Source organism: Eschscholzia californica, unplaced genomic scaffold (genome assembly GCF_041429995.1).
Source record: "Eschscholzia californica isolate CP2 unplaced genomic scaffold, dmEscCali1.0.p SCAF_6, whole genome shotgun sequence".
NCBI classification, from domain to species: domain Eukaryota; kingdom Viridiplantae; phylum Streptophyta; class Magnoliopsida; order Ranunculales; family Papaveraceae; genus Eschscholzia; species Eschscholzia californica.
Window position 1 is genome coordinate 10,837,629 of NW_028238483.1, and position 13,516 is coordinate 10,851,144.

Below are 13,516 nucleotides of genomic sequence, written 5' to 3' on the forward strand. Positions count from 1 at the left end.
AAAAAGGAAACAGAGAGTTAGAGAGAGAAACAGAGAAATCGTTTCCGAGAAGATAAGAAAATCGATTTCCCTAAGGGTCTATTTGTCTGTAAAACAGTAAAATCAGAAGGAAAACTGCTCCTTAGGGTGCGTTTGGCTGTCAGACAAGAAATCAACAAGAAAAGTCTGTTTTCCTTCCATTTTCTCTCGTACTTTTCGTATTTATTTTAATCTCGTATTATGATTAACTGAATATCTAATCTAGGGCTAGGATGAAACCATGTTCAATCTTTTAATCGGGGTTTAAAACAAAACATCTCCCGGAATTAGGAAAGTTCATTATCCGAAATTCTGAGTTATCAAAAAAAGATTTAATTTATCTAATTATTGGTTCTTAAACTGATTGTATGTGGTGAATTCAGAAACCTTAATCTCTCTCCCATTTCACCTCCCCCCATTTGAGTTCCTTGTATCATTTGTATTTTCTTTCCGTAATTTTATTTTAATATTTTATTCATTTCAAAATCAAAACCAAATCATTTTAAAATCTTATTACTTCCTAATTTTTAGAATAAGTTTAACTAGTCTCTGAGGAACGAACCGGTCTTTCCGGAAATATTACAACTTGACACCCGTGAACTTGCGGGTGTAGACCTATTTAGGAAACCTTCTAGGCCCATCAAGTTTTTGGCGCCGCTGCCGAGACTAGTTTTAAATTTTTTCTAAACTTGGAAAGTTTTTATTTTTGGTAAGTTTTGACTTTTTGGCCACTTTGACTTGCTTCTCTATTTTTGGTGTGTAGGGCATTAAGGAGCGAAAGAGAAGGCGCAAACAAAGAGGATGAGTCAAAAAGAAGAAATTTACAGTTTTATTTTTATTTTTTATTTTTTTTGGTGAGAGAGAGGCTTTAGACTTTCTAGTATTTTATTTTTTTGGATTAAAGTTTTGACCCTAAATTAGAGGGCTTTTAAAATTGTAACCAAAAATCAAACGAAGCCTCGGGTTCGGACACTTAAGGGAAGAGTGGCCCGGGTCGTCTACAAAGGTCGTCGCCCGTCTTGAACGGGAGGTAACTTTTCTGATCTCCCACGAAACCCCTGTAAGTGGGCCCTTGTATGTGTTTTGTGTGCCTAATTGTTTGACCATAGTACTTTGACGGAGTAACCCTCATAACAATCATAGTTCAAGCTTTGTTACGAAGTAGGAGCTGTCTAGATTTTTAAGTGAAATTGACCAACTTGTCAGCCGTCTAGATTTTGTTTAGGTTGCTTGGTTGACTCAGCTTGATTGTGGTTGTTTTCCTTCTAGGATCTTCGTAGTGCTTCCCCGGTTATCGATTTCAAAAAAAATAAAAAAAATAAAAAATAAAAATAATAATAAAAATATTGATTGAATGATAGATGGATAGATCATGGTCCCAAAATAATGACAGAAGGGACGGGAGTTCTTCAAATCTACCATGATGGTATTTAGCAAATGGTCAGAATAGTGTTAGTCATCCTAAATACAATGTACATAATGATGGTCATAGGGATTATTATCAACCTCAAGAAGGTTATGAACCGCATTATAGATATCGTGATAGATCATCTTACATGCATTATAGTAGAGAGTCTTATGCTCCAAATGTGTCCCAACCTCAATGGGATAACATTGAAACTAATGACTCTTACATGCATTATAACGAAGAGTTTTATGCTTCACACGTATCTCAACCTCAATGGGATAACGGTGAAACTGTTAACTCTTCCTCTTTATTGCACGAAACTATGAATATGCTAGCTAGGAGTAATGGAGAGTCTTATACGCCACACGTGTCTCAACCTCAATGGGGTAACGGTGAAACTGTTGACTCTCCATCTTTAGCATCGTCTTCGTTGGCCGAAACTATGAGTATGTTAAGGAGAATTAATGAAGAGTCTTATGCTTAAACGTGTCAACATCAACGTGATAACGTTGAAACTGTTGACTCTCCATCGTTATCATCATATCGTTGGCCGAAACTATGAGTGATCTTCAAAAGAGTTGTCAGACTTTATGACAAAAGACTGACAATATGTGCAAAACTATACAAGAATTGCTCAATAGGAGAACTAGTATTATAGAAGAGGATTACCAGGATAATATAGATTACAATACACAACACCCTGTGTATGATGATGAGGTTACAATTTTAGAGGACTATAGTTCTACCGATAACATCGTTATTGAGCCCAAAATCTCAGAAACGGTAGAGCCCAATGTTGAAATATCCTCTCAGTGTGCTGAGTTTGAAATCCCTTCAGACCAAAATGAAGAGATTGCTAGAGTTGAAGATGATGAGAAGCCGAAACTCCCAACTAAGGATGATGAATCTTGGTTGACCAATTTGCTAAATGAGAACATTGACTCGCCTGACCTAGGCGAAGATTTAGAGTTCTTTAGGGACACGGATGATAACATGATAAAAGAAATTATAGAAAGACTGTCTAACTCGACTTCTAGGGACTGTGAGTCTGATAGCAGGGTTTCTCCATTGAAGGAACCCAAAGTACCTGTTTTAGAGAACCCTAGTTTGAGTCCGGGTGTCATTGATAGTCCTCTAGATTGCTTTGTATTTTGTCCCTCAAAACCATGTGTAGATTTTGAAGCACTCTCTCCCTCTATCTATCATCCGTATGACCCATTCTATCCGGTCTGTACTCTCTCTGGGGCAGTACCAAACTTGACGACCTTATTGTCGTCTAAGTTCGGGGATTGCCCTTCTTTCGTGATAGTCTCACTTACACTATCACCAATTCACAAGAATGTGAGACTATCATTCACTGAAAATTTTGTGTTTTGGGTGGACCCACAGATGTTTCGATTATTGGTTTATAGTTAGTCACTAATCCAATAGGTATAATTCTTCTATTTTGTTTTTGGAGTCATTTGTTTTGTCTGGCTGAAGACGTTAAACTTAGCGCTTTCTGGGAGGCAACCCACGCTTAGGACTTCCGAATCAGGTAATATCTTTCCCTCATCCTATTATTTTTACACAGTCTCTAGAACATTGAGGACAATGTTCGGTTTAAGTTTGGGGATAGGGGATTGAATTTTTTGTTAAGTCCTTATTTCAAAAATTCAAAAGGGTTTAAAAATTTTCAAAATTTCTAAATTTTTTGACTGAAAAAGTGAGTCTAGTTGTTTTTGTTTGTTAACGGTTATAGAGTCAAGTTGGTTGTCGATGCTGTTGCTAAAGGTTTTCCACGAATTTCGAGTCTTGGAGTTGTATGTGCACTAGCCATGTGAGTGTTAGATAGGCGAAGAGTTGACTTTTCTGAGAGAACTTAATTGATCATTAGTGGAGACTTAACCCGTGCGAGATTTTGAGCCTTTCTTTTTGCTTTGAGTGATCTCTTCTGCGCTAACTCCGAGTAGAATGAAGAGCTACTCAACCTCATAATGCTAAAAGAGCTCATTCGATTTCTTGAGCTCAAATTTCACAACCACTAGGGATGTCATCAGGAATGTAAACCTTACTCTTGTAGTCTGAGAAACTTGAAAACAATGTCAACTAGAGGAAGATAGAAATCCATTTACCATTTAGAACCCTGAGAATAAGGCATGAAGCAAAGTGAAGAGAATATTACCAAGGAAAGAATAATGTCAAGAAAGAAGTATTTTGTATTTTGAGTATAGTACCAGATAAGTATGAAAAAAAAAGTGTATTGAAAAAAAAAAGAAATAGAAAAATAAAAAAAAATGTTTGTGTAGTTTTGTTTAAGTGTTTATCCCTTGAAGTAGTTCTTGAAGATTTGAAGACGTCGAGTTCTCAAGAGTTCTAGTCACATCATCATTAGTGTCTATTGACCTCTAGGAAGCATTGTTAGATAGTTGATCAGGTGAGAAGAGTTGGTAAGCTTCCTCATTCCGTATTAGTGGTTGTTTCAATCCTATGAGATCGGTTGTTCACAAAAACTATAGTCCGTCTATTTCATGTGTTGAGTTTTCCTTCATATTCATACTAAAACATAGAGTGAACCATTTCCGAGTGACTTAAATTTTTGAGGGTATGACCGTGAGGCAGTAGTCGAGGCAAAATGTGTCGAGAAGGTAATCGATGTCTTGTCTGTTCAAAACCGAGATGATACTCATATTGGCTGGTCACGTGCACTTCGAGTCCTGATTGCTAGTGAATGGATTTTTAGCATTTGTATGGTTTGGTTGACTTGGATTTCATTTCTATTAACTTTTGAAAATCTACCGGATAAACATTTTTAGTCCATATCATATTTAGACCCTTCTGGATTTTTGAAATTTTTGAATTTTGTGGGTATATTCACTGCAAACCCTCACGAGACAAAACTCGTCCTCTAGGGCAACCTAAAGGTTTAACGTCTTGTTGCATGTGCTAAGTGTAATCGTGAGTCCCTACGAAAGTGGTGAACTGGGCGTAGTTTTATTTTTCTGTTTTGCTCGAGGACTAGCAAAATCCAAGTTTGGGGATGTTTGATGAGACATGAAAATGTCCCATCTGAATCTCTTAACTCGGGTCAGTTACTCCAATTCGAGCAGTTACTCTGATGAATTACTTGCTTCTCTTGCCCAGGTATCTTTTACGGAAGTAAGTACGGGAAACGGATAAAAACGACATAAAAGGGGCATTTTTCTCATTTGGAGGTTATGGTAATCCTGTCATGTGGTCAATATTGATACTCTGACGAAAAGTAGAGTCCAAGACCAACCCAACGACGAAAACGGGAGTCCAATCGGAGTTCGGATGGAAGAATTATAGCTAGTCAAGTGCGGGTCCTAATCTGTTGACCAAAGGTCAACCCGGATCCCTCTAGAGACACGTGGCGCAAGAGATGGAATCAGATCCAATGGTGCTGACAAGTCTCGGGATACTCTCGGGCGTAAAGGGTGTGTTCCGGGCTCTTTTCAGACGCACTAGACAGATCGACGGTTGTAGCTATTCCCGAACACATGGATCCATCTTAAGTTGTTGTGTTGCAAATTTCTTCATTTAGCCCGAGATGCACCTTAACAAGTTCACTTAATATCAAAGATTGAAACGGCTAGATTCTTTCCTCCACTTTCTCTCAATACCATTCTTTGTGAGAGAGAAAGAACCGAGAGAGATGGCCAAAGAGAGAAAAGAAAGGAAGTTTGTAGACCGAGAAGGAAAGAGATTTCTTAAGAAATAGAAAGAGATGAAGATAAAATCCGAGAGAGAAGAAGGTTGGATATTAGAGAGAGAAAGTCTCGGCTGGAGGAAGATAATGGGATTTTGGAGGATATTTGGAGAAGGAGATTGGGTTCGATTCTATTCTTCTAAATAGAGGACAGAAAACACAGTAGAGGATGATCTCGATCTTAGGAGGAGCCTCTCGAGCTCACCAAACCTGGAAGATCAGAGAGAGAGAAAGAGATCGAGACAGAGAGCATTTTTTTATCATTATCTTCTTTTCTTCTTTTGGTTTTTCTTGTATTTTTTGTGAGAGAAAGGGAGAACAGAGAGAGAAATAAGGAAACAGAGAGTTAGACAGAGAAACAGAGAGAGATTCAAAGGGAAATGTATTCATGATCATAAAATTTTTGTTTTGATTGATTTCATCAATATAGTTTCCTTCTTTTCAGTTACATTAGATATAGAGAGAGAAAGGAAGAGTTATATTAGAGAGAGGGAGATTACAGAAAGTTAGAGAGAGAATTCAAGTGGGGAAAACGAGAAAATCCGGGAAAATTATTTTCCCATAGAGAAATCGTTACCGAGAAGATGAGAAAATCGATTTCCCTAAGGGTCTGTTTGTCTGTAAAACGGTAAAAGCAGAAGGAAAACTGCTCCTTAGGGTGCGTTTGGCTGCCAGACAAGAAATCAGCAAGGAAGTCTGTTTTCCTTCCATTTTCTCTCATACTGTTCAATCTTTTAATCGGGGGTTTTAACGAAAACATCTCCCGGAATTAGGATAGTTCATTATCCGAAATTCTGAGTAAAAAAAAAGAGATTTAATTTATCTAATTATTGGTTCTTAAACTGATTGTATGTGGTGAATTCAGAAACCTTAGTCTCTCTCCCATTTCACCTCCCCCATTTGAGTTCCTTGTATCATATGTATTTTCTTTCCGTAATTTTATTTTAATATTTTATTCATTTCAAAACCAAAACCAAATCATTTTAAAATCTTATTACTTCCTAATTTTTAGAATAAGTTTAACTAGTCTCTGAGGAACGAACCGGTCTTTCCGGAAATATTACAACTTGAGACCCGTGCACTTGCGGGTGTAGACCTATTTAGGAAACCTTCTTGACCCATCAAGTTTTTGGAAATGCTGCCGGGGACTAGTTTTAAATTTTTTCTGAACTTGGAAAGTTTTTATTTTTGGTAAGTTTTGACTATTTGGCCACTTTGACTTGCTTCTCTATTTTTGGTGTGTAGGGCATTAAGAAGCGAAAGAGAAGGCGCAAACAAGGAGGGGGAATCGAAAAGAAGAAATTTACAGTTTTATTTATTTATTTTTATTTTTGGTGAGAGAGAGACTTTAGGCTTTCAAGTTTTTATTTTTTTGGATTAAAGTTTTGACCCTAAATTAGAGGGCTTTTAGAATTGTAACCAAAAATCAAACGAAGCATCGGGTTCGGACACTTAAGGGAAGAGTGGCCCGGGTCGTCTACAAAGGTCGTCGCCCGTCTTGAACGGGAGGTAACTTTTCTGATCTCCCACGAAACCCCTGTAAGTGGGCCCTTGTATGTGTTTTGTGTGCCTAATTGATTTGACGAACTGCTTAGTTTAATCTTCTTTAGTAAGGGCACAAACCCCATTACAAGATAGGAGTCGGATTTCATCACCTTTCTCTTGCCCATTTAGGAAACAACGTTGCGAATCCCAAACCTCACCTAAAATTAAAATCTGGTTTAGACATTGGCCTTACGGTATCGAGTTCATAGGATCTTTAAAACAATCCAGGAACTCGATTTTTATTTGGGCATTCCAAAAGGGAAAGTGTCATACAATTATTTAAAAAAGGCCGCCTCGAGAAGAAGAAACGTTGCCTCAAGTTGGACGGTTGCAATTTTTCATAGTTGGCTGTCACTGGGAGAATTGTTTGACCATAGTACTTTGACGGAATAACCCTCATAACAATCATAGTTCAAGCTTTGCCACGAAGTAGGAGCTGTCTAGATTTTTAAGTGAAATTGACCAACCTGTCAGTCGTCTAGATTTTGTTTAGGTTGCTTGGTTGAGTCAGCTTGATTGTGATTGTTTTCCTTCTAGGATCTTCGTAGTGCTTCCCCGATTTTTTATTTCAAAATAAACATAAAAATAAAAATAAAAATAAAAATATTGATTGAATGATAGATGGATAGAACATGGTCCCAAACTAATGATAGAGAAGGGATGGGAGTTCTTCAAATCTACCATGGTGGTATTTAGCAAATGGTCAGAATAGTGTTAGTCATCCTAGATACAATGTGCATAATGATGGTCATAGGGATTATTATCAACCTCAAGAAGGTTATGAGCCACATTATAGATATCCTGATAGATCATCTTACACGCATTATAGTAGAGAGTCTTATGCTCCAAATTTGTCCCTACCTCAATGGGATAACATTGAAACTAATGACTCTTACATGCATTATAACGAAGAGTTTTATGCTTCACACGTATCTCAACCTCAATGGGATAACGGTGAAACTGTTAACTCTTCCTCTTTATTGCACGAAACTATGAATATGCTAGCTAGGAGTAATGGAGAGTCTTATACGCCACACGTGTCTCAACCTCAATGGGGTAACGGTGAAACTGTTTACTCTCCATCTTTAGCATAATCTTCGTTGGCCGAAACTATGAGTATGTTAAGGAGGATTAATGAAGAGTCTTATGCTTTAAACGTGTCTCAACATCAACGTGATAACGTTGAAACTGTTGATTCTCCATCTTTATCATCATCTTCGTTGGCCGAAACTATGAGTGATCTTCAAAAGAGTTGTCGGACTTTACAACAAAAGACTGACAATATATGCAGAACTATACAAGAAATGCTCAATAGGAGAACTAGTATTATAGAAGAGGATTACCAGAATAATATGTAGTACAATACACAACACCCTGGATAAAGTTGCGACCACCAGATGATAAAGATGCTCGAAATCCACCACCAATGGCTCTTCAAAACCAAAGGTAAAGGAATTGATCTAAACAAATCCAAAGTCACAAAGACTATGTTTTCTCAAATTCGTTTTCTGATTTTTCCATTTGATAATAAGCCTCATTATATAGAGGAGAATACATTAAAAGGGAAATAAAAGCTAGTCTACATGTATAGAAACTAGTTACATTGGGAACAACTTAATTTGAATGCATGAGTGTAGAAATAATAGACTAATTTTAATGCAGATTACTAAAAATGAAAATGACTCTACAAGTCTTCGAGAAACTTCTTTAAAGATCATATTTGTTCATTTGAATGGTCTAACTTGAGTAAAGTAACTCTTATCCCATTGGTAGGCGTGTTTGCATATTCCTACTCTGTTTGCTCTACTCCCGATTGTTCTAGTTCTGGTTGTTCGAATTCTGCCTGATCCAACACTGGTGCTCCCGCATCAGACTCTCCAGGTTGGAAAGGATTGGCTAGCGCTTTGTGGAAAGCAAAATAGTTTCTGGGGTGTGAAGACTTGGTAAAAAAATTGGTCAATTTTGTTTGACAATTTTGTTTTATGGGGAATATTTTTTACCTCTCTGTCTCCCCACCTCACCTCTCTCTCCCCACCACTCTCTCTGTCTTCTCCGCTGAAAATTTTCCGGTCGGCAACCTGGAAAGAAAGAAAAAATAAAAAAAATTCACTCAGTCTCTCTCTCTCTATAAACTCCGGCGAAGGGGTTTCCCTTCGCCGGAGTTCCGATCGGTTGAACACCTCCGGCAACCCTGCATTCGAAAGCATACAACGAGCTCGTTCCAATAGAGTTATGTTCATACGTTCCGCCACCCTATTCTGCTGTGGGGTCTTTCTGACCGTATAGTGTCTCACTATCCCTTCGTCTACACAGAACCTATTAAACTCTCTTCCGCAAAATTCCATGCCATTGTCAGTCCTCAAGTGTTTGATCGGTTTTCCAGTTTGTTTCTCGATCAACGTCTTCCACTGCTTGAACTTGACGAATGTCTCATCTTTGCGTTTCAGTATGTAGACCCATACTTTCCTGGAAAAATCATCTATCAAGGTTAACATGTATCTACCCCCGCTATGTGAGCTGACCCGAGAGGGACCCCAAATATCTGAATGGATGTAATCCAGAGTTCCTTTGGTATTATGAACCGCTGTACTGAACTTTACCCGACATTGCTTCCCGAAGACACAATGTTCACAGAATTCCAGTTTTCCAACCTTCTGCCCACATAGTAAACCTTGCTTGCTCAGTATAGTCATCCCCATTTTACTCATATGCCCTAACCGCATATGCCATAGCTTGGTAGTCTCAACTTCCTTGTCTGATGATGACACCGCTACAGATCCGGTAACTGTGTTACCCTGTAGCACATATAGACCATTTTTTTCAACCCTTTCATAACTGTAAGACTCCCCTTAGAAATCCGAAGAACACCACCTTCACCAACATATTTGCAACCATTATCATCCAGAGTTCCCAAAGAGATTAGATTTCTCTTCAAATCTGGAACATGTCTGATGTCTGTTATAGTCCTCACAACACCATTGTGCATCTTGATCTGAACAGTACCAATTCCAACCACCTTACAAGAAACGTCGTTTCCCATTAACACCTTACCGCCATTAATGACTGTGTAAGTAGAAAACCATTCCTTATAAGGACATACATGGAATGTACAACCAGTATCCAAAATCCACCTATCTTCAGCGAAGCAGGCATTGATCGCCAAAACCGTAGCTTCATCACATTCTTCAATGATTGCCAAGACACTACCATCATCTTCTTCGATGACTGCTGGCTTCTTCCTAAGCTCGGGACAATTCCTTTTAAAGTGCCTCTCCTTCTTACAATTAAAGCATCTGTACTTCTTTGGTTTCGATTTAGACCAAGAACGGCCCTTCCCATCGACCACATGCTGCGACCTTCCCCTTACTACCAAACCATCACCTGAGCTGCTTTCTTCCATTGACCTCCGTCTCAACTCCTTCGAATTCAATGCTGCTTTAACATCCTCAAAGGTTGTAGTTATTTTTCCAGACATAAAAGAATCAACAAAGCTTTCATATGATGGAGGCAGGGATGCAAGCAATAGTTTGCCTTATCTTCTTCTTGGAATTTGACATATATGTTTGCCAAATCTAAGAATACTCGGTTGAGTTCATCCATATGGTCTTTCAACGATTCCCCTTCTAACATCTGTAAACTAAATAAATTCTTCTTTAGATCCAAACGAATAGTTAGAGATTCGTCATATACATTGTCTCCAGCTTACTCCATAGCCCATCGGCTGTAGTTTCCGTCGCTACTCCCCGAAAGACCTCATTGCTCAAACAAAGTAGAATCTGACCATGAGATCTTCCTTCTCTGCTTCTGAAAGTGATTCAGCGAGTGCAGCCTTCCCATTCAACGTCTTCAACAGACCCTGTTGAACTAATACTGCTCGCATCTTAATCTTCCAAAGATTAAAATCATTACTTCCATCGAACTTCTCTATCTCGTATTTTGCCATCACAGAAACCTCAAAACCACAACTCTGATACCAGTTTGTTGTGCCCAATCGGGGTTAATGTGAACAATACGAGTAATCCAAGACAAGCAATAGGAATAGTAATGAACAATCAAGAACAGAACACAGAGATTTATGTGGTTCAGTTGGTGAGACCTACTCAACGGCGACAACGGCGCGATGATTTCCACTATGATAAGCAGACAAGTTTACACAAGAGATTCGTGAGATTGTGTCTTACTGATATCTCCTTAGGGTTTAGTTTATATAGCCACTAAACCCTAACCCCACCGCCTCACCGACTCTCTCTTTACAACCGACATTATACACGAATAAACACTAATCACCGACATAAGCCTAGCTTCGCATTCCAGCTCTGTCTCGGAGTCCAGCTTTGCCTCGGAGCACTGCTTCGCATACCATATCTCGTCTCAGTAATCAGCTCCGCTAATGGGTCCAAGCTTCGGTAGGTTGTATCGGGTTCGATATCAATCCATATTCGAGTCACTTCTAACATGACACGTTGCACATCGTTCTATGATTGAATGGACATCTCTTACCATCTTGAGCTAACAGAAATGCTCCTGAAGCATGTGCAAATTTTTGTTAATCCTAAAATGACCAGAAAGACCTCCGTCATGTGCTTCACGACTCAGGAACTCCCGAACAGAAATCCTTGGCACACAGAACTGGTTTCCTTTAAAAAGAAATCCATCTTGCAAATGGTGTTGATTTGTAACTCCCTTTTTGCACTCATTATAGGCTTCAGCAAAGTCTAAGTCTTCAACAAATCGAATCCCATAATCCGAGAATCCAGAATAGAGATTACCTTCTTGAGAGTGCATCAACAACAACATTCGTTTTTCTAGCCTTGTACTTTGACACAAATGAGAAGGATTGCAGAAATTCTAACCATTTAGCATGTCGATTGTTCAATCTATGCTGGTTGTTTATGAACTTCAGTGCCTCATGATCAGAATGCAAAACGAACTGACCTGGCCTTAAATAATGCTACCAATGAGTTAAAGCTCTCACAATAGCATAAAACTCCATATTAGGTTAAGTAGTTTTTTTGTGCCTCTGTAAGTTTCTCACTGAAATAAGCGATAGGCGTTGTCATTGGATAAGAACAACTCCTATACCAACTCCACTAGCATCACACTCAACTTCAAATACTTGATTAAAGTCTGGAAGTACTAAAATAAGTACTTCGCACAGTTTCCGTTTGACCACTTCAAATGCATTTTGGGCAGCCTTGCTCCATTCGAACTCGTCCTTCTTCAAGCATTCAGTTATTGGAGCCATAATAGTGCTGAAATTCCTCACAAAGCGTCTATAGAATGATGTGAGCCCATAGAAGCTTCTTACATCAGATTGGGTTGCCGGAACTGGCCAACTCCTTATAGCTTCAACTTTGCTTTCATCAACTGAAATCCCCTTATCTGAAACAATATACCCAAGAAACACAATGCTAGAAGTAAAGAAATCACATTTCTCTGGTTAAGCATGTAGTTGGTTTCTACTTAAAGCTCTGAAAACTTCCTTTAGGTGTGCAACATGCTCTTCTTCATTCTTATTGTAGAAATGAACGCCATCAAAATAAACAACAATCTTTCCAATTAAATCACGCAGAACCTGAGTCATTAGTCTCATGAAAGTGCTGGGTGCATTTGATAATCCAAATGGCATGACTAGCCATTCAAACAAGCCACTCTTTGTCTTAAATGCAGTCTTCCATTCATCACCTTCCTTTATTTTGATCTGGTGATATCCACTCCTTAGATCAATCTTTGAAAATACCTTTAAGCCATTAAGCTCATCTAGCATGTCATCCAACCTAGGTATAGGATAACGATACTTGATGGTGATCTGGTTAATAGCTCGACTGTCTACACACATCCTCATCGAACCATCTTTCTTTGGTACAAGCAGAGTTGGCACGGAACATGGACTCATGCTCTCCCTGACATACCCTCGATCAATCAGCTCTTGCACTTGTTTCTGTAATTCTTTAGCCTCTTCTAGATTACATCTGTAAGCCAGACGATTCGACAAAGGTGCACCACGTAGTAAATCAATTTGATGCTCAATACCCCTGTTTGGAGGTAGCCCAGGTGGTAAATCTTTAGGGAAAACATCACTTCAGCTCTGCCATTATTTTCAACCACCAGCAAAGCAAAGACCTTCTTGCCCTTACCCATCGTCTTCATGTTTTTGGTTCCACCCAGAAACATGTTCTCCTTGCATTTCTCTGCTGCAGACTTAGCACACATAGTAGGTGATAAAGGTGCCAATGTAATATGCTTCCTATCCTTGTGAAAGGAATAAGTGTTCTTGTAACCATCGTGGACAGCTCTTCTATCAAACTCCCATGGTTTGCCAAGCAATAGATGACAAGCATCCATTGGAATAACATCACATATGACCTCATCATGGTAGTTCTTCCCAATAGAAAAGGAAATCACAACCTGTTTTGAAACCTGCAACTTGCTCCCATCAGTCAACTACTTCAGCTTATAAGGTTGTTGATGTTTTATAGTTGGCAAACTAAGCTTCTCCACAAGTGTACTAGATGCGACATTAGTGCAACTACCACTGTCAATAATCACACTGCATATTCTTCCCTTAATTGTACAACGAGTTGAGAAAATGGTTTCTCGTTGTTCTTCTTCTGTAGTCGGGACAAAGTGTAAAACCCTTCATATTACTAATAATTCTCCATGATCAGGTTGTTCAATGATCTCATCGTCTTCTTCGCGAACTTTCTGATCAACAACTTCCAAATCGTGGGAATTCTGTTTTAGTTCTTCTTCAATCTCCTCAATGCCTTGGATGGTCATAACCCTTTGATTAGGACATTCAGCCTGAAAATGCCCAAATCCTTGACACTTAAAGA